The sequence below is a fragment of the Triticum urartu genome, chromosome 6A (assembly GCF_056163025.1).
Source record: "Triticum urartu cultivar PI428250 chromosome 6A, HENAU_Tu73, whole genome shotgun sequence".
Classification (NCBI taxonomy): domain Eukaryota; kingdom Viridiplantae; phylum Streptophyta; class Magnoliopsida; order Poales; family Poaceae; genus Triticum; species Triticum urartu.
In genome coordinates, this window is record NC_141878.1 from 439745356 (window position 1) to 439767130 (window position 21775).

Genomic DNA, 21775 nt, shown 5'->3' on the forward strand with positions numbered 1-21775 from the left:
CCCAGCCGGCGTCTTGGGCGCCGGGTTGAGTACTTTTCTGGACGCGTCTACCCGGAGCTTGGTCTTCATTGAGGAGTCGGCGGTGGCGTACTTCTCTGCTATGTCCAGAAGCTCGTCGAGGGTAGTCGGCTCATCGTAGAGAAGCTTGTGCTTGAGGAGGGTGCCTTCTCGGCACCCGGCTGTGAAGTATTCTATGGCTTGCACCTCATGCATGCCTTCGCAAGAGTTGCGGAGCTCGGCCCAACGCGTGAGGTAGTCGCGAGTTGACTCGGCGGGGCCTTGTATGCACAAGGAGAGCTGTCTGGGCTTGGGAGCCCGCTTGTAGGTGCTGGTGAAGTTGCGGACGAAGGCTTCTGTGAAGTCTAGCCAGCTGTTGATGCTGCGTGGTTTGAGGCTGTTGAGCCAGGTCTGCGCCGTGCCTTGCAGCATGAGGGGCACGTACTTCACGGCAACGCGCCGGTTGCCGTTGGCTATGCTAACCGCTGTGGAGTAGTCGATCAGCCAATCTTCCGGCTTCACGGAGTCATTGTACTTGGGCGTGTCTCTTGGGAGCAAGAACCCTTTGGGGAAGGGCTCGTCGCGGATGCGGGGGCCGAAGCAAGGCGGACCGACATCGTCTTCTTCTTCCAGCGCCAGGGGTCGCGCCAGGCGGTCGATCCGATGGCGGGCGTCGTTTTCGCCGACTCCTTCGCGGCGACGTAGTCGGCCGCTGAGAGTCGGATGCGCCACCAGCGGAGGGGTGGGATATCTCTCTCCACGGGGCCGAGGCGGGTTGCCCTGCCACTCCACGGCCCGAGGGTGGCCTTCTGCGTCTCGCTCGATGGAGATCCGGGTTTGGCTTCGGCTGGCAGCCGGCTCTTTCTCATGCCGTGCGCGGTCTCTACCCGCAGTCGGCGTCCGGGACGTCGCGCCGTGATCTCGGTGCGGGGGAAGGCTTTCCTCGCGGGCGTCGGCTTCGTGCCGCTGCGCGGCTGCATCGATCAGCTGCTGGATGCATCGGGTCATGTGGGGGAGTTCTTCGGCCCCCAGTCCATCTAGCTCGTCTACGGCCGCCTGGGCAGCGTGCTGGTTCTCGAGTGGAGTGGCGTAGACTGGGCGGTCGACTCCTAACGTGTCGGCAACGACAACGCCGCGCTATCTGACAACGCCGACCCGGCTGGGCCCGCCTGGGGGCGGCGTGCCAAAGGCGGCGCGGTCGGCCTCGCGTCGGTGGGCCTCAGCGAGGCGTCTCATGCAAACCAATTTCCGGCCTTCCGCGAGGAGGGCGAGGCGGCGAGCCTCCAGTGCTTCAGCGTCGGCGTCGGCCGGGAGGGGGATGGACAAGTCGTGGACCATCGCGTGCGGGGCGTCGTGGGCGCTCTCGTCAGTAGCGCCGTCGTGGCCGATGACCATCACCTCGGTGGTGACAGCGTCGTAGCCATCGGCTTGGGGAAGCGGGTCGTTGTAGATCGTGAAGTTGGTGGGGAAGGTGTCGAACGAGGCCGTGTCGGAGTCGAGAGGCATCGGATCGGTGGAGCCAACCGACTCCAAGTCCACAGCAGGCTCGCCGGAGACATGGAGCCGGCCGAGGAGGTTGACGAGGTGGTCGATGCCAGCGTCGGAGGCGAGCTCGTCGGAGATGAGGGTCTTGTCGAGGAGGGTTGGCTACGCTCGCAGGGGAGGAAGAGGGTTCCCGTCCAGAACAGGTTTCCGGACGACGGTGCACCTGGCCCCACGGTGGGCGCCAAATGTCGGGTGGTAGGTGCGACATATGCCAGCGGGTGGCTTATCATTGTGGGAGCCAGTAAAACATCGCCGGTGCCTGGAAACGGGATGAGGCGAAGACTTGCACGCCGGCGAATCTTACCCAGCTTCGGGGCTCTCCGAGGAGATAACACCCCTACAGCTGCTCTGCGCGGTCTCCGCATGATCACTAGATGAACAAGTTGCTACACGATGCTCCTTGAGCTGTTTGGCGAGAGGAGGAAGAAGGGCTCTGCTTGCTCTGTTTTCCTCCCTACGTGGTGTCTAAAACTAGCAGGGATCAACCCTTTGCACGGGTGTCCCGGGGGGTTTATATAGGCCTACCCCCTGGGGGTACAATGGTAATCCGGCTGGGCGTGGGGCCCAGCCGTCTGTGTCTTCGCTATCCGGCTTCTGCGCCGGCTGCTGGGGCCCGCCGGCTGGTGGGTCCCGCCGGTTGCCAGCTCCCTGGTCGACAGGCAGGCCCCACTGTCCAGGGCCTTGTCGGTGGCTGGTTACTGTTGCTCAATCTTGGTGACGAGGGCTTCGTCGAGGTAAGCGTGGCTACAGTGCCGCCGTCCGGCGGGTGACCACTGTAGCCTCACCGCATCTTGTCTCCATAACGGGGCGTCTCCTTCGAGGGGGTGGCAAGCCGGCTGGAGAGAGCTGGCTTCGTCTTGGGCCGACCGAGGGAGGCCAGGCCGCCTTCGGGTGTCTCTCTGCCCGAAGGGGCCCACCTCCTGCGGGCCGTACTGGTAGCCCGTCATGGATGACATCAGGGTCAACGTGGCAACAGTGCTGCGCCGGACGGGTCATGGCCACCCGTACGGCGCACTGTGCCAGACGTGCTCCGGGATTCGGGGTGGCAGGCTTCACTGTAGCCACGCCCCGTCACATCGCTGTTAGGTGGATGCAGACTTCGAGGGTACAGTCTTGTCCGCTTTATGGGAGCCGGCTCCTTGGAGTCGGCCTTCTCGTAGCCGGCTCCTCGGAGCCGGCCCTCCCGCGGCTTTCTTCATGGGGGCTGAAGTTGGGCTGCCTTCCAATAGCCGGCCTGGGAGGTAGCCGGCCAGGGGAAGGCGGCCCCATGTCTTGGATTCTTGAGAGCCGGATCGGCTCGTAATTTTTTCAGAAAGGCCAGGGGGAGCCGGCTAGGCTACCCGTGGTCACTTACTCCGACAACAAACATAAAGATTTGGACAAAATGGTTTGGTATGTGTTGAATAACTGTCCTGAGAAACTACCTTATATCAAGTAAGTGCTAAGTACTGCAGCTTATACATTATAATCTACTAAACTTGCAGCACATTTTTATATATTTAGATGTTTGACGTGATCACTATGTTGTGAAGCATCTACAAAAAGGAGTTACTGCCACAAAGTCCAAGAAACATTGACAAACTGGTTATGGCAGGATTTGCGAAATGGTTCAAGAGCCATGTAAGATTTTGAATTGCACTGCCTGTTTTTTAAATATATTGAGTACATAAGATGATCAACTTGTCTATTTTCTAACCATAGGTTAAGAAGATGCGGGAAGATGGGCAGGCAGTTGATGATGCCCTTTACTCACTAGCAATGGGTCCTGATACTCGGGTAAGACATTATGAATTTTGCGATGTTGGAGATGTGCGCTACAACATCCTTGCATGAGACGGAAGCAGGAAGACACAAAACAGTGCCATCATGAGCACGGATATGTATGACAAAGAGACAACTGAAATGTATGCTAACATAATAGACATTGTTCAGTTGCAGTATATCTCCAGTTTCGAGGAACATCGGTGTGTGGTTCTGTTGTGCTATCGTTGGTATAACCTATTTTCTAGGATCGCAAAACCCAGAGCTGATGATTATTTCAAATCCATCAATGTCAAGGCGGTGTACCAGACCAACGAGCCTTTTATTTATGCAAATCAAGCAACACAGATATTTTTTTTGGAAGACACATTTGCACGTAGCGATGACTGGAGAGTAGTGCAAAGGTTTGAGCAGAGGAATTCGTTTAATGAAGTTGCACAACAAGATGATTCTTACACTGCTCCTGATGTACAAGATAACACAGATGTTCCTAATATCTTTGAGAACCATCACATGAATGACGTCGGCGAAAAGATTGCCTGTCGTGTTGTGGACATACAAGAGTTGATCAAGAAGAAGCCAACGTTCGAGGACGTTGAGGACGAAGAAGAAGATGACACCATGGGGAATTACGATTCAGACTAATACACATGGCGAAGATGTTGACGCTGCTACTACGCATGATGATTACATTGCTTTTGTCGTATTTGTCTGTCAAAAGACGTTTTTTATCTACTATGTGAAATTGTGTTTGTTATAACAACTGAAACCTGATGAACATGTTGTTTAGTATTTTCCTGTGAGAACATCACTTGTTATGTATGCTGACTTGTGTTTGGTGATTGTATGACGACTAAAACATGATGACATTGTTGTTTAGTTCTACTCATATTTGGCTATGAAACTTGAATTTGATGACATAGTTTGCTGTTGGACTGCAATTTGCTCAACGTCTTCGAATTAGAACAAAGTTGACCAAATAGGTCCTCTACTAATTTATTTATTTATTACCAAAAGGGCCTCTGCTATTTATTTATTTATGAGCAAAAGGGGATACCCCCTGATTTCCCTTAATAGAAATCATGAGATGTTCACAACACTACGCCCAACCTGCTACATAGGTTTCATTCATTACTAGTTTCAGCAAAGTGCTCATGTCATAGCCACTAAATACATCATGAGTGCTACATACACTGCAAATAAAGAGACAATCATCCTACAGAGCACATTGATTTTTCCCATTATCTTCATAAGCTATTTCATCTCCTCATTGCTGTCAAGGCCGTTCAGAACCTGTTGCTTGGCCATGATCAGAGGAACTACATCTTTAACCTTTTGCTCTGCATCTTCCTCTTCTGTCGTTCCTTCAGTTACTTGTCCAACACCCCAACCTGTTGGTATTGGGATTCCTTGGCTAACCAAATAATCAGCGTAGTTGCACTCCCCCACATCAGCAATTTCCCAGAAATACAAATCACACGAATCTTCCCTTTTCTGCACGAATCAAATTGGAAGATCATCAACCAAACTATTAAAAAATCAGCAACTAAAAGCAGCAGAACAACACTTAAACATATTATTACCCCATGATTCGGGCATTTGTATAAGACTCGGCCAGGGTTGAGGATTGTGGTTGAGACGCAACGGATGACTCTGCGTGATTTGCAGCAGTGGCACTGCACCAACTGCATCGGGTTGCGATGAGCAACCGGCTGCGGTACGCATGCCGGCGGGGGTGTGATGAGACCCATAGGCGATTGTACGGGTGGCGACTTGGTGCATATTTGGTTGTTGCCTGCTGAAGAGCACGTGGACGAGCAGCCAGCGGACATGGTTGCTGTGGCCAGAGCTTCTGATGCTAGGCAGAGTAAGTAGAGAAGAGGAGAAGCGAATGTTGGATATGTCAGTTTCATTACTTGCAGAGTAGCATAGCACCATATATAGTCATAGTCTAGGTTTGTATTGGAACCAGCTACAGGAGCATGTCTCTCTTTTTTCTAAAACTCGGCAACATCTCTTTACTGGTACACTAGCTTGTTCTGTACACCTTCTCAAGTCTTTGATGCCTCCACCTGACATCCGGGACCCACTGGAAGGGCCTCTGTATTTGGCGAAAAAAATGTGCCCTCGCTGACAGGTCGGACCCACCAGCTATCTTCGCACGCAAGGAAGTGCCTCCTTATTACGCACAAAAGAATGAATACTCCCCCTGCCAGCTGGAACCCAGCATCATGGGAGGCTGACTTGTGGGCCTACCAAGTTGATGGAGACGGAGCGCTTTGTCAACTTAGTCAATATGAACGATTGTAGCTCCATTTACAGTACGATGTTCATCCAACGGCAGTAGTGCTTCTTCAACCTATGGTCTTCTTGCTCCAGCCGCCCAAACCAGTGCCGGTCGTGCCGTGTGCTCCTGCCTCCTGTGGCCGCCTATGATGTGGCGGAGGCCTCACCGCCCCCTACTACTCCCACCGCCGGCAGGCCAACCCTCTACTCACCCACACCCCCTGTTATTCTGCGGCGACGGCAGCCTCACACCGCAGCCGAACCAGTGAACCCTCGTACTCCTCTCCGCGTGAGCATCCACTACCGCGTCTTCCCCGGCTCCGCGTCATCCCCTTCCTAGGCCTCGCCGTCTTCCACCGCCTTGGTGCCCTTGGTGCGACGTGGTCAATGTGGTCAATGACCGAGTTCCATCGGAAGAGTACTGTACGTGGAGAGGCTGACAGCTGGGTCCACGGCCGCAGCCCAGTCTTTTTGTGATTTGCCAAGTAGGTCGCTTTGTTAGGCCTGTTGGGCTGCAAATCTTTCAAGACGAGGCGAGCTTCACTCGGCTGGCCGAGAAAATGGCCTATCAGTAATGAGAAATGGGTTGTACATTTTTAAAACACATCAAACCGACAATTAGTTTCAAATTTCTTTTTTTCATTCCGATATTTTAAATTGCATTGATTTTTATGCGTGGACAATTTGTTGGATTTTATATTGATAAAAATTTATTTTTAAAATCAGTTTGAATGTGACTCGAAATTCCGGGATTAAAAACAGTTCGGACCGCATCGAGATATGCAAAATTCGTATAATTTTTTAACCATGGCCACAATATGGGCTGTAATGCTAACAAAAAGAATATGGGCTCCAAAAAAACCTTAAGAATTAGCAAATGGGTTGTAAATTATTAGAAATAATGGTAGATGGGCTGTATGATGTTTTCCACAGATTTGAAGCTTTCCTAAAAAAAGGTTGACGCACAAGCAGTGACTATTGGATGTCCATCCAATGGCCGTCGTGCTTCTTCAATCTCTGCTCTTCCTACTCCAGCCGCTCAAACAAGGGTCGGCGGGACTGCCTGCTCTCTCCTCCCCGTGGCCGGCTATTCTGCCGCGCATGCCTCACCGCCCCACCATACTTCCATCGGTGGCCTAGCCATCCCTCTACTCACCCACACCTGTTGTTATTCTCCGGCGACGGCAGGCGAACCAGTAAACCCTCGTACAGTCATACCCCCCTCTGCGTGGGAAACAACTGCCGAGTCTTCCCTACCTCCTTGTCGTTCCCTTCTTAGGCCTCGCTGTCGTCCACCGCCCTGGTGCTCTCGGCGCGGCCTGGTCAACGTGGTCAACGACCGACATGCATCTGAAGTGGACTATACGTGGAGAGGCTCACAGCTGGGTCCAGGGCCGCACGCAAGGAAATGCCTCCTTATTACGTGCAAAATAATGATTCCTCCACTTTATATCTGGGACCTACCGAAAGGGCCTCTGTATTTCACAAAAAAAACGTTACCGCCCCAGACAGCTTGGACCCACCAGCTATATCTTCGCAGGCAAGGAAGTGCCTCCTTATTATGCACAAAAAAATGAATACTCCCCCTTCTAGCTGGGACCCAGTTTAGTGGCAGGCTAACTCATGGGCCTACTAAGTTGACGGGGACAGAGGGCTTTGTCAACTTAGTTAATATGCATGATTCTAGCTCCAGTGACCGTACGATGTCCATCCAACGACCGTAGTGCTTCTTCAACCTCTGGTCTTCTTGCTCCAGCCGCCCAAACCAGCGCCGGTCATGCCTCGTGCTCCTGCCTCCCGTGGCCGGCTGCGATGCGGCGGAGGCCTCACTGCCCACTACTACTCCCACCGCTGGCCAGGCCATCCCTCTAGTCACCCACACCCCCTGTTATTCTGCGGCGACGGCAGCCTCACACCGCAGCGAACTAGTGAACCCCCTACTCCTCTCCGCGTGGGCATCCACTGTCGCATCCTCCTCGGCTCCACGTTGTCCCCTTCCTAGGCCTCACCGTCGTCCACCGCCCTGGTGCTCTCAGCGCGGCGTGGTCAACATGGTCAAGGAACGACTTCCATCGGAAGAGTACTGTACGTGGAGAGGCTGACAGCTGGGTCCACGGCAGCCGCAAGGAAGTGCCTCCTTAGTACGCGGAAAATAATTATTCCTCCACCTAATAGTAAGGACCCACTAGATGGGCCACCGTATTTGGTGAAAAAGCGTTCCCCCTGACTGTTGGGACCCACCGGATGGGCCAACGTATTTCACGAAAAAAACATTCCCCCCGCTGTCAGTTCGGCCCCACCGGAGGTGCCTCCTTATTACGCACGAACAAAATGAATACTCCCCCTGCTAGTTGGGACCCACCTTGTTGGGAGGCTGACTTGTGGGCCTACTAAGTTGACGGGACGGAGTGCTTTGTCAACTTTGTCAATATGAACGATTTTAGCTCTATTGAATGTACGATGTCCATCCAACGGCCGTTGTGCTTCTTCAACCTGTGGTCTTCTTGCTCCAGCCACCCAAAGCAGCGCCGGTTGTGCCGCATGCTCCTGCCTCCCGTGGTCGGCTGTGCTGCCGCGGAGGCCCCACCGCCACCTACTATTCCCACCGCTGGCCAGGCCCTGCGACGGCGACACCCTCACACCGCAGCCGAACCAATGAACCCTCGTACTCCTCTCCACGCAGGCTTCCACTTCCGCGTCTTCCCCGGCTCCGCATCGTCCCCTTCCTAGGCTTCGCCATCGTCCACCGCCCTGGTGATCTCAGCGCGGCATGGTCAGTGTGGTCAAGGAATGGCTTCCATCAGACATGGACTGTACGTGGAGAGGCTGACAGCTGGGTCCATGGCCGTAGCAAGGAAGTGCCTCCTTATTACGCGCAAAATAACTTTTCCTCCACCTGACAGCGGGGACCCACCGGACGGGCCACCGTATTTTGCAAAAAAAAATGTTTCCCCCTGACTTCTGGGACCCACCAGCTACATCTTTGCACACAAGGAAGTGTGTCCGGGCAAAAAAATGATTCGGACCCCTGACTACTGGGACCCACCAGCTACATCTTCGCACGCAAGGAAGTGCCTGACAGTCGGGACCCACCTGGTCGATGCGTACATAGCATTGTCATTCTGGTCGCGAACGTGTACGTCCATACAGGTCAATATAGAGGCTTGCACGTTTCATAGTAGAGGCGCGCACGTAGCATGTACACCTACGTACAACAGCCAGTGTGCAAGAAAGAAAATACGGCCACGTACGTACATACGGGCAGGGTCTTGAACGCCGACTCGCGGATACGTACGGCCATGGCTCGTGTACATGGCTGGGTCAGAACGAAGAAACATCGTCGTTGTCGTGTTCATGGGGAGCCAATCGGCTGGGTCAGAACGGAATGCATCGTCGTGTTCATCGGGAGGGCTTCGATGGAACACCCAATGGAAACGAGGCCTGGCCTACCGCAAAACGGAGGAAACAGCCTTGTGTTTGACCGGACACATTCGAAATGGGATCCTGTTCATCGGGAGGGGACCGGCGTACCGCAAAACGGAGGAAACGGACCTCCTACGGTCGAAACGGGGGTCATGTTGATCGGGAGGGGTGTGGCGTACCACAAAACGGAGGATACGGGCTTGTTTTGGAGCGCTACGGTCGAAACAGGTGTCCTGTTCATCGGGAGGGGTGTGGCGTACCGCAAAACGAGACTCCACGGGATACTGTTCATCTCCACCATTGACCCCCTCCATCCTCCATGGGCTACTGTTCATCCACTGTCGACCTCCTCCAGCATCCACCTGCGACTATTCATCCACGGGCTCCTGTTCATCCAGCCCTCTCCACGGGCTCCTGTTCAACCACCCCTCCACGGGCTACTGTTCATCGTGCCCTCCACCATCTATTGTTCATCCTGCCCTCCACGGGGTGGTCCTGTTCATCCTGCCCTCCACGGGGTCCTGTTCATCCTGCCCTCCACGGGGTACTGTTCATCTAGAGGCAACACCACGGGGTCCTGTTCATCCACCCCCACTAGGAACTGTTCATCCAAACCCTCTCCCCCCGCAACGGTCACTGTTCATCCAGAGGCAGCATCAATCGGCTTCAGTTAGCAGTAGTAGCGAAGGAATCGCTCGATTGGGTTCAATTAACAGCCATCGATCGATCGCTCGGGTTCAGTAACGTGTAGCCTGCATTGCAATCACTTGGGTTCAGTTAGAGCCCAATGCCTCACACACACGCACGTACGTACGAGAGAAACGCGCATAGCTCGGCCCCCGACCACCCACCGTAACCGGGGACTCCCCGATTTTTTCCGCGCCCTGGCTTCTACCACGGTTTTTTCCGTCATGGACAATCCAAAGAATGCCATGCAGCTGCGTCTCCGGCCCGCCCAGGATGAAATGCCCATTTTTTGTGATGATTTTTTGTCATTGAAGTAGGACCCCACCACATCTATGATGATACTGGGTTTTGTCACAATTATCATCATTGAAGTGTCACAAGTATGACAGAAAAAAAATTTGTTCGGCCCAAAATGTCATGGATGTGTCTTTTTTTGTAGTGCTAGTGATCTGGACGGTCCAATGGGTGCTGAGGTATGCGCGGGGTCGGGCCCTGCCGATGTAGAACACTAGGCCTACTCCCACATCTCCTTTCTATAAGCTGTTTGCGCGTCAAGGGGGACTGCTGAGCATCGCGACTCAGGAGCCTAACTGGCCACATAGCCCCTCACTCCTTGGTCCGTCCTGGTGATCTGGATGGTCCAATGGCGCATGAGGTATGCGCGGCGTCGGGCCCTGCCGATGTAGAAAACTAGGCCTTCCCCCACATCTCCTTTCTATAAGGTGTTTGCACGTCAAGGGGGACTCCTAAGCATCACGACTCAGGAGCCTAACTGGCCACATAGCCCCTCCCTCCTTGGTCTGTCCTGGTGATCCGGACAGCCCAATGGTGGTTGAGGTATGCGTGGGGTCGGGCCCTGCCGACGTAGAACGTAAAGCAAATGGGAAGGAAATCGCAAAATTTCAAAGAAAATATTAGAAGACATATTGTTCTTCCGAATACCAAACACAAGTTTAAACGCCTCCATGAGGCATGGTGCATATGGCAGGAGCTAAACAGAAAAGGAAAGGAGCCGCCAGCAGGTCACCTCATCATCCCTGGACGCCGCCGTTGCCCGCAAGGGACGCTTCTCCCGTAGCCACGCGGCCCTCACCTGCACCACCCCTCGGAGTAGCAGGATCAGCAGCACCGCCACTTGAGGGCGCAGGATCGAAGGTGCGGAACCTCTTCAGCAGGGCCTCCACCTGACCCTTCACGGCTTCAGCAACAGCTGCGTAGTGCTTGGCGTCCACAGGCTCCAGCAGCTCGTGGAGGTGGGTAGCAAGAACGCGAAGATGGAGGTGACTGAAGACGCGCGTCAGCGCGACTGAGGAAAGGATGCGGGCTTCTGCCTCTGCCAAGGGGACGATACCACTGACAACTTCCTCAAGCGCCCTGACCAGATAAGGAAGTAACTGGGTGGGGCCCTCGTCGTCAGTGGCCAGCGGCTCCTCCAAACCCTTCTCTTAGAGTGACCAAAGTGCCGCATGAGACCTCTCCTCGAGGAGCTTGAAGGCCATGCGGTCTTCGGCCAGGACCTGTGCCTTGGCCTCCAGCTCGGCCTTTTCTGCCTCCACCTTCTGCTCCATCTTCTCCAACCGGCTGCGCTCCACAGCATGCGTCTCCGCCAACTGCCTCAACTCGGCGTCACGACCCCTGACGGCGTCCTCCCGGGCCTTCATCTTCTCCTCCTCCACCCTGCGACCCCGAGCTTCATCCACACGCTCGCCGCGCATGGTCTTCAGGTCGGCCTTTAGCAGCTGGCAGCGATCTTGGGCGGCTCCGGCATCCTTTGCGCCACCTCGCGGGCAGCCGTAGCTTGGGTGACGGCCTGCTTGTCCTTCTTGGAGTCCACAGCAGCCTGGCTTAGCGCCGCTCGGACGGCCACGTCGGAATGGAGCCAGCCAGAGATCAGCTCTAGGCGCCCGACCACCAGGCGGCGGTCGATGCCTTGAAGATCCTCCCGCAGCAAGGTCAATGCAGAAAGAGTGCACTCCAGGATGTCGGGGGAGGCAGAAGGATCCAAGGTCAGCGGAGCGGCGGAGGAAGGAAGAGGCAGCGTCGTCACGACGGCTTGGGAGGTTGGGGGCTCCTGAGCCTTGGGAACCTCAGCAGCCGAGCCGGACGCCGGCGCCTTTGGTGCTAGCGGGGCCATGGGGGCTGCCTCCTCCTGAGGATGCTCCCCCAAGTTTCGTGAAGACGACCGGGCCGCAGAAGCACGAGCACTGCCACCATCCTTCCCTACGGGGGAGGGAGCGGCCACCACGGGTGGTTTGGTCCCGGGCAGTACCATCGTGTCCTCCTTCCTCCTCTTCGCCTTGGGCATCGGCCTAGTCAAACAACGGAAGACGTCAAGAACCAGCAGCAGAAGCAGGAACAAGGCAAGACAAGGATACTTACTGGTCCACCATGCTGTAGTCCCTCTGCTTCCTGAGTTTGAAGCTTGAGAGCCTCCTAGCCAGAGGCACGGACGCAAGGGCTCTAGTCATAGAAGAGGGTGTAGCAGGCAAGTTGGAAGCAACTTCAGGCAGTGATAGAACAGGGGCGTCGTCTTGGGAGACTACCGCCGACCTTCCTCTCATCGGGATCTCGATCGACGACTTCCTCAGGGGACTGACCTTGGACCTCGAGGAGCCCCCTGCAGTACGCAGCTCCTCCCCTTCTAGGAGGGCATCGGCCTCGTCATCATCATCAGGCAAGGTGCGGAGGATGTCGGCCTTGCGTAAGGGGGAGGTCTCCCCCGCCCCTTCGCGGGCCGCCTCCGAGTCGTGCTCCTCCTCTTCATGTTCTTCCTCCTCACCCTCCTCATCAGACTCGCTAGAAGACATGACCACCGGAGTTGTTGCCACCAGGATGTCTATGGGCGCAGGCGGCACCAGCCCACGCTCGTCAAAGGCAGGCAGAGCGACGACAACCTCCGCCCCATCCGGGTGGCGGTACAAGGGAGCAAGGCCATCATGCGGGTACCCTTGGTTGTCCCCGACCATGGAACAAAGATCCGAGGGAAATTCCTCATTGGAAATGGGCTCCGGGCGCATGCGGATGTCGTCCCCTTCGTCTCCAAGTTTCCACAGTGAGCGCGAGCGCGACTGGAGGGGAGCCACGCGTTGCGCCATAAATTCTTGCGCAATGATGGCCCCCGTCAGCTTCGCCGTTCTTGAACTGCCGAGATTCAGGTCGGCGGTCATCCTCTCCAGCACCCGCGTCACCCATGGGTCGATGAGCTTCACACGAAGCCACCCCTCATGGGACACAGGCATCTTCGATGGCAGCACCAGCCGGGGGTGGATGCGCTTGGCGTCCATCAGGACCCACTTGCTCTTGAAGCCCTCGGCCTTCTTCCCGGACTTCGAGATGGCATTGGTCTTGTTGGCCGCGACGAAGCCGACACACCCTGAGTACGGGCCCTCCTTGAGCCGAAGAAAGAAGTGGTGCATCAGTGCCAAGGACGACATCACTCCGACAAACGCCTCGCAGTAGAAGGCGAAAATTGTCAGGGGAAGGACGGAGTTGGGATGAAGATGGAGGGCATGGATCTTATAGTGGCTGAGGAAGGAGTAGAAGAAGTCGGAGAAGGGGGGAACCAACCCGGCGATGATGCTACTCATGAAGAAGGGGTAGAAGGTGCTGCCAGAATCCTCAGGCTCGGCCGAGCCGACCCGGAGCACAGTCTTCCTCTTCTTGTCACCCTCCACCGTCATCAAGCGCACGGGGGCCAGGTTTTTCTCCGAAACGCTCGGCACGTCGAGCGTGAGCTCATACTAGGATGACGAAGGGGTAGCCCGGGCTTTCTTAGGCACCACCGACGGCAAGCTCGAAGGTCTGGGTGGATCTAGAGTCCCTGGAAGCGAAGGGTAAGAAAGGGGACCTGGAGCAAGACGAATAAAAGCAATGAAGACAAATGCGGCCCGCGCCGGCCTTTTGTCAATCGGGCAGTTGCCGAGGCAGCATGGGGAAGCGGAGACGCCCATGACTAACAACTACCACGTGTCACCAAGGCCGCAGGTTGTTAGGGCGCGTGGTACTCCGCACTTGCCCCTTGTCTACGCCTCAAAGCCAAGCCCGAGCGCGCCTTTGGCCCGGGGGCTACTGTCAGCATCCTGGGAACGGGGGTCCCCAGACTTGCCTGCCTGGGGCCCATGGCGTGGCTCCACCAGTGGCCCTGTACGGCCCGTCTTCATCAGCAAGCACTCAAGACCCACGCGAGGGGCAAAGCCTCGCGAGGCGGACGACGCAAGACCTCCTCGGGGGCGGCCTCACCAGGCTGGCTCGCGAGGAGCGGAGAGATCAAGACAAGGGGCACCTCGCGAGGTCCCCGTGACGCAAACCATGACGACCAAAGCCAGACGGGCACCAGGCGGGCGCCAGCACGCGAAGTGTCCTCATTTCCTCTTTGGTGCTAAAGAGACAAGCGCAGGCGTGGAGTCCCGAGGCATCTAGCAAAGGTTTCCATATCGGTGCAGCGAGACCAAGACCAGCAGGACGACAGGACGGAGGTCACCATGGAGCCCAGGACGGCGTCACCACTAGAGCCTTTGACAGGCGAAGACCACCTTTTTCAGGATAGCTTGTAATAGCTGCCCCCCTTCAAATTGGCCGTTGTGGGATCCCTTCCCGCCTAAAATTTTGGGAGAGGACCCGGGCCTCTATAAATAGGACTAGACACCACCTTAGAAAGGGGGTCCGATCGGGGACAAAGAGGAGGATGCTCAACATCATCAACTCACCAAGCACAAGAGCACCTCTCCTCAGGAGGCTGTTCTTCCCTTGTAACTGTTCATCCTCAGCCCCAGTGGCAATCCACCACACCACACTGGAGTAGGGTATTACACCACATCGGTGGCCCGAACCAGTATAAATCTTGTGTCCCGTGTTCTGTGGGTTCGACGCGCTAAGACTTGAGATTCCGGTGAGGGCGAGAGCTAGAGGGGGAGAGATCTTCGTGCGCATCCAGCGTTCGTACCTCAAGGGTTTTGCCGGAACCCGAAATCTGACAGTTAAGGATCTCTTGGTCGATAATATTGATGGGCAAGTTATTTACTTCTGTGATGAAGCTGCTAAAATTACTAGACCAGATACTAAATATAAATATAGACCTTGTTGGCATGCCTTTTGTTTCTGTTAAAATAGGAGATCACTATCATCATGGCTTAGGTGATATGGGTGCTAGTGTCAGCACAATACCTTATACTTTATATAAAGAAATTGTGTAAGATATTGCACCTGCTGAGATAGAAGATATTGATCTTACTATTAAGCTTGCCAGTAGAGATACTATTTCACAGTTGGGATTGTTAGAGATGTTGAAGTCTTGTGTGGGAAGATTAAATATCCTACTGATTTTCTTGTTGTTGCTTCCCCACAAGATGACTTTTGTCCCATTTTATTTGGTAGACCCTTCTTGAATACTGTTAATGCTAAGATGGACTGCAAAAAGGATATTGTTACTATTGGTTTAGGGGACATGTCTCATGATTTTAATTTTTCTAAATTTCGTAGACAACCCCATGATAAAGAATTTCCTAGTAAAGATGAAATTATTGGTCTTGCTTCTATTGCCGTGCCTCCTAATGATCCTTTAGAACAATATTTGCTAGACCATGAAAATGATGTGTTTATGAATGAAAGAAGAGAAATAGATGAAGTATTCTTTAAACACGAACCTATTTTGAAACACAACTTGCCTGTTGAAATTCTAGGGGATACTCCTCCACCCAAGGGTGATCCCGTGTTTGAGCTTAAACCATGACCTGATACTCTTAAATATGCTTTTCTTGATGCAAATAAGATATATCATGTTATTATTAGTGCTAACCTATCAGAGCAGGAACAAGATAAATTATTGAAAACTCTGAAGAAGCACCATGCTGCTATTTGATATATTCTTGATGATCTTAAGGGCATTAGTCACACTCTATGCCAGCACAAAATAAAATTGGAGACAGACGCTAAACCGGTTGTTGATCACCAACGACGGTTAAATCCTAAGATGAAAGAAGTGGTAGGAAATGAAATACTAAAGCTCCTGGAGGCATGTATAATTTATCATGTTGCTGATAGTCTGTGGGTAAGTCATGTCCATTGTATCCCTAAGAAGGGAGGTATTACTGTTGTTCCTAATGATAAAGATGAATTGATGCCACAAAGAATTGTTACAGGTTATAGAATGGTAATTGATTTCCACAAATTAAATAAAGCTACTAGAAATGATCATTACCCTTTACCTTCTATTCATCAAATGCTAGAAAGATTATCCAAACACACACATTTTTGCTTTCTAGACTGCTATTCTGGTTTCTCTCAAATACCTGTGTCAAAAGAGGATCAGGAAAAGACCACTTTTACTTGCCCTTTCGGTACCTTTGCTTATAGACGTATGCCTTTTGGTTTATGTAATTGTCGGATTTCAGGTTCCGTCAGACCCTTGAGGTACGAACACTGGGGTGCGCATGGAGATTTCGCCTTCTACCTACCTGCACCCCTCCGCCTCGCTAAGATCTAAGCTATGGAAAGAACAGCACAAGGGACACACGGTTTATACTGGTTCGGGCCACCGTTGTGGTGTAATACCCTACTCCAGTGTGTGGTGTGGTGGATTGCCTCTTGGGCTGATGATGATGAGCAATACAAGGAAGAACAGCCTCGCGAGGGTCTGTTCTTGGCTGGGGCGACGAACTGCTAGGAGGAGTTCAGTCACCCTTCTCTCTCTCTCTTCTCGATCCTCTCTCCGATTTTTCCCCCTTCCTACCCTGGGGGTGGCTAGTCCTATTTATAGGCAAAGGCCCCGGGCCTCTTCCCAAATATTGAGCGGGAAGGGCGCCAACAATTGGCCATTTTAAAGGGGGACATCTGGTACACTTATCCTGACTAAAGTTGGTCCTCGCCTGCCAAAGGCCTTGGTGGTGACAATGGCTTGGGCTCCACAATGACCTCCTCCCTGCCGTTGGGCTGGTCTTGGTCTCGTTGCACCGAAACGGGTGCCTTTGCTTGATGCCCTCGCCTGCGCTTGCTCCCTTTGCACCAAAGAGGAAAGGAGGACATTGCGCGGGCTGACGCCCGCCTGGCACCCTTGTTCGTCATGGCTTGTGTCACGGGCACGTCGTGAGGTGCCCCGCCTTGATCTCTCCGCCTCCTTGCGAGCCAGCCTGATGAGGCCGTGCCTGAGGAAGCTCTGTGTCGTCCGCCCCGCGAGGCTTGATCCCTCGCGAGGGTGTTGGGTCTGTGTTGATGAAGATGGGCCGTGCTGGGCCCCTCCTCGAGCCACGCTGCAGGCCGCACGCAGGCAAGTCTGGGGACCCCCGTTCCCAGAACGCCGACAGTAGCCCCCGGGCCCAAGGCGCGCCCGGACTTGGCCGTGCAGGGAGGCGAAAGGGCAAGTGCGAAGCGCCGCGGGCCCTAACAGCCTGCGGCTTTGGGCGCCGCGTGGCGGTTGATTGGACGTGGGCGTCTCCACTTCCCCACGGCGCCTCGGCAACTGCACGGATTGGACAAGTCCCTGCATGCAAAGCGGGTCATGATTACCTGCGATCGTGGGGACCGACGGTTGGCCCTCGCCGGTTATAAGAATGGATCGGCGTGCGCCCATCCAGTTCATTCCCCCTTGCTTCTCCTTCTTCTTCATGGCCCCGTCGAGGAGGTTCTCGGCCACAGAGAAGTGGAAGGCTCACCAGGTTGAGCCTGCCTCTCCCCCACCTAAGCGCGGCCGAGGGCGCCCTCGCAAACATCCTGTGGCCACCACGGCAGCTCCCCGCGGCCGTAGAGACGATTTCCAGAATGGCGACGGGCGGTCTGCTGCGGCCGGGGGCGCGCTTTGGCCGCGCGTCCCCCTTGGCCGCGCTTTCGCGCTGCAGAGGTGCTGCCAGAGTTCGTTGTGTGGTCGGCGGAGCCGACTAGCACCCGGCTTGAACTTCCTCGCTTCCTCCTCGGCGAGCTCCCGGCCGGCGCCCCAGGCGGCCTCTGGCTTCAGGCAGACGGCTGCTGCAGCCGGGCCTCATGGGCTTCATTGGAGGTCTCCGCAGCCGGGAGCCTGGCCTTGACCCGCGGTTGGGACACGTTTGCCCGCGCGCGTGGCCTGAGCCGTCGGTGCACCCTGCACTTCAAGTTTGACGGCGATGCCACCCTCTACGTGAGGGTGTTTAGGGAAGATGGTCGCCGCGCAGGGTGATGTCCTGAGGACGACGAACGCGGCCGGGAACCCAGCCCCGGCGATGATGTAGAGGGCAGCGCTTGCGTGATTGGCGGCGCTCAGGGTTCCCCAAGCTTCATCGGTTCTTCTTCAGGCGACGACTCGTCTAGCGATGACAGCGGTCAGCCCCCACGCTGTCGTACCTGCTTGGGAGGTGGTAGCGTGTCTGCCCGCCGTCGCGTTTCGGTGAAGCGCGAGAGGGAGTCTGCCTGAGCCCCGGAGGCAGCTCGAGCCTTCCCTGCAGGCCGGTGTGAGGCGAGCTGCGCCTGATTTGTTCTTTCTTTTCCTTTTTCCTGCATAAAAAGAAAGTAGCGTGGAGCCCCGCGGGGGCGTGTTTGGGTTATTGCTGTTAATCATTGCTTTGCTTCCGTTATCGTGCCTTCCGGCTACGTGCCCGCGCGTGGATAGTTCCCGGCCCCAGCCGTGGGGGGCGACCGACCAGGCCCTGTGTTCGTGTTGCGGTGCCCGTGGGGCACGGACTGGAGGGGTGCTCCTGTAATGGACCCAGGTCACGAAACCTTTGAAGGACTAGGACAGGAACACTCGCGAGGGCGCTCGGCTGCCCCCCTCACGAGGCCTTGCATAAGAGAAATCGAGGCAGGAGAGTGAAAAGTCGAAGAACCACGAGCCAAAGACGACAACAGCTTCAATAAAACTTCGAATGAGAATGAACAAGCCAACTGCGGAAAGAAAATGAAAAAGCCGCGTCCGGCACCTAATCTAGTCTTCGACGTCTTCTCACCAGCGTGGAGCTAAGTGCTGCCACTGGGCGTGGGAGAGAGCCCCAGGGCCTGAGGCCGGCGCTCCTGAGACTCTGGGGCGTATGCAGCCCCAACTCATTATTACGTGAGAGTGTCACGGGCAGCGAGCTTCACAGGCGTTGGCCTTCTTCACAGGCTCCGGGCCTTTCTTGGGGGAAGCAGGCTTCACGGGCATTTGCCCTCTTCATAGGCTCCGGGCCTTTTCCAAAACACGACAACTTCACAGGCATTCGCCTTCTTCACAGGCTCTGGGCCTTTTCCAAAATGCGATAGCTTCACAGGCATTCGCCTTCTTCACAGGCTCTGGGCCTTTTCCAAAATGCGACAGCTTCACAGGCATTCGCCTTCTTCACAGGCTCTGGGCCTTTTCCAAAACGCGACAGCTTCATAGGCATTCTCCTTCTTCACAGGCTTTGGGCCTTTTCCAAAACGCGGCAGCTTCACAGGCATTCGCCTTCTTCACAGGCTCTGGGCCTTTTCCAAAAAGGATGATCTTCATAGGCATTCGCCTTCTTCACAGGCTCTGGGCCTTTTTAGGGGTAGAACCTCCGGAGGTGCTGGATGTTCCATGCGTTCTGGACCGGCACCCCCTCCTGAGTCTCCAAGCGCGCGGAGCCGGGCCTGGAAACATGAACAACCTTGAACGGGCCCTCCCACATGGGAGAGAGCTTGTGCAGCCCCTCCCTGGAGAGAACCCGCCTGAGCACGAGGTCTCCTACCTCGAGAGTTCTGGGGCGGATGTTGCGGCAGTGATATCGTCGCAGTGCTTGTTGGTACCTCACCGCTCACAGCGTGGCTTCTCGGCGACGTTCCTCCCCAGCACGAGGTCCATCCCCCGCATGGCGTCCTGCCGCGCCTCGTCGAACGCCAGGACCCGCGCGGAGCGACATCTGACCTCGTGAGGGAGGACCTCTTCGGCTCTGTAGACCAGGAAGAACGGGGTCTCTCCAGTCGGCTTGGTCGCGGTTGTGCGGATGGACCACAACACGGACTGAAGCTCGTTGTACCAACCACTGCCGCAGGCCTCCAGCTTCTTCTCGAACGTCCTGGTCTTGAGGTGCCTCAGGACCTCTGCGTTGGCTCGCTCGGCCTGGCCGTTGCTTCGGGGGTGCGCCACCGAAGCGTAGCATATCTGCGTTCCAAGGTTAGCACAGTATGTTTTGAAGAGGTTATTGGTGAACTGCGAACCGTTGTCTGAGATGATGCGGTTTGGCACCCCGAACCGGCTCACGATGCCCCTGATGAACTTGACCGCGGAACCCGCGGGGATGGTGCGGACGGCCTCTACTTCAGCCCACTTGGTGAACTTGTCCATGGCGACGTAGAGGTAACGGTAGCCCCCGGCGCCCGAGGAAATCGGCCCAGGATGTCCAGCCCCTAGACTGCGAATGGCCACGAAAGGGGTATAGTCTGCAGGCCTCCTGCCGGCTGATGGATTTGCTTGGCATGGAACTAGTAGGCCTCACAGGCTTTCACCAGTTCGACGGCGTCATTGAGTGCGGTGGGCCAATAAAACCCACTGTGGAACGCCTTGCCGACGAGGGTCTGTGACGATGAAAGATGCCCACAGTCTCCGCCGTGTATATCTTCCAGCAGTTCCTTTCCGTGCTCCCTGGAGATGCAGCACAGGGATACATCGTTTGGTCGCTTCCGGTAGAGCTCTCCATCCTTGATGCAGTATGCCGTGGCCTGCCGTGCCACACGCTCCGCTTCCTCCTCCTTCTCCGGTAGGGTCCCTTGTGTTAAGTAACTCCGGAGCTCCGTGATCCAGCACCCCTCCTGAGGTTCCATCATCAGGAGCAGGCGTGCTCCTAAGGCCGGGCCACAGACCGGGGCTCCTGAGGCAGGTGGCTGGGGAGCTCCTCCCGAGGCTGAGCCGTGTTTGACAATGACGGCAGGGCTGAGGGCTTGAAGAGCCGCTCCTCGAAGACGCCAGGCTCTTGAGGTAACCGCCTGGACGCCCGTTTGGCGATGTCGTCGGCCTCCTGGTTGGTGCCACAAGGCACATGCTGCAACTCCAACCCCCAGAACTGCTTCTCCATCCTGCGGACCTCCGCAAGGTAGGATTCCATGTGCTCATCTTTCGGCTCATACACCTTGTTGGAGAAATTGACAAGGAGCTGCGAATCGCCCTTGATGGTGAGGCGTTTCACCCCCAGGGCAGCTGCGGCCTTCAAGCCCGCTATTAAACCTTCATACTCCGCTATGTTGTTGGAGACCTTTTCACCTTGCTGGAAACAGAGCTGTACAGCGTAGTAGAGCTTGTCCTGAGTGGGCGATATAAGCACCGCCCCAGCCCCAGCGCCATGCCTGGAGAACGCCCCATCGAAGTACATGACCCAGCCTTCTGGCGCCTCGCTTCCCGGGGAGAGGGACCGATCCTCATCGGCCTTGGGGCCTGGTGCCTCCGTCCATTCTACCACAAAATCCGCTAATGCTGCTCCCTTGATGACTCTGGTCGTGCTGAATTCGAGCTGAAACGCTTGCAGTGCTATGTTCCACTCAGCGACCCTTCCAGCTGAGTTAGGGCTCCTGAGCACTCTATCCAGGGGGTATGATGAGACGACCTTGATGGGGTGACCCTAAAAATAGTGCCGCAGCTTGCGCGAGGCCACCAGTAGCGCGAGGAGGAGCTTCTGACGCATGGGGTACCGTGCCCTCGCGTCCCGCAACACCGTGCTGACGAAGTACACTGGGTGCTCAACGAGGATTGGTGCGTCAGTGCTGGTGGCGCCCTCCGGGGACCATGGCGCCTCCTGAGGCGATGAGGCCTCCTGAGGCTGGCCATCTAGGAGAGGGGCCTCTTCCGCCTCCGGTGCACTCCTCTGCGGTAGCTGATCCTCCTCAGCCGTGGTGGCGGTTTCTGTGGGCCTTCCTTGTTCCTGTTTTGCCTTGTCCCGGGCTGCTGCTGTGGTTTTGATTCGACGCTCCTCCCTAACCGCCACCAGGGCTGCGCTGGCGGAGTAGGGAGTGGCGGCGAGGTAAAGCACCAGGGGCTCTTGAGGGCGCGGGGCCACCATGACCGGAGGGCTGGTCAGGTATCTCTTGAGATCCTGGAACGCCTTGTCGGCCTCTTCGGTCCATTCAAAGGGCCCCTTTTTCTTCATTAGCTGGAAGAAGGGCAGCGCTCGCTCCCCCAACTTGGAGATGA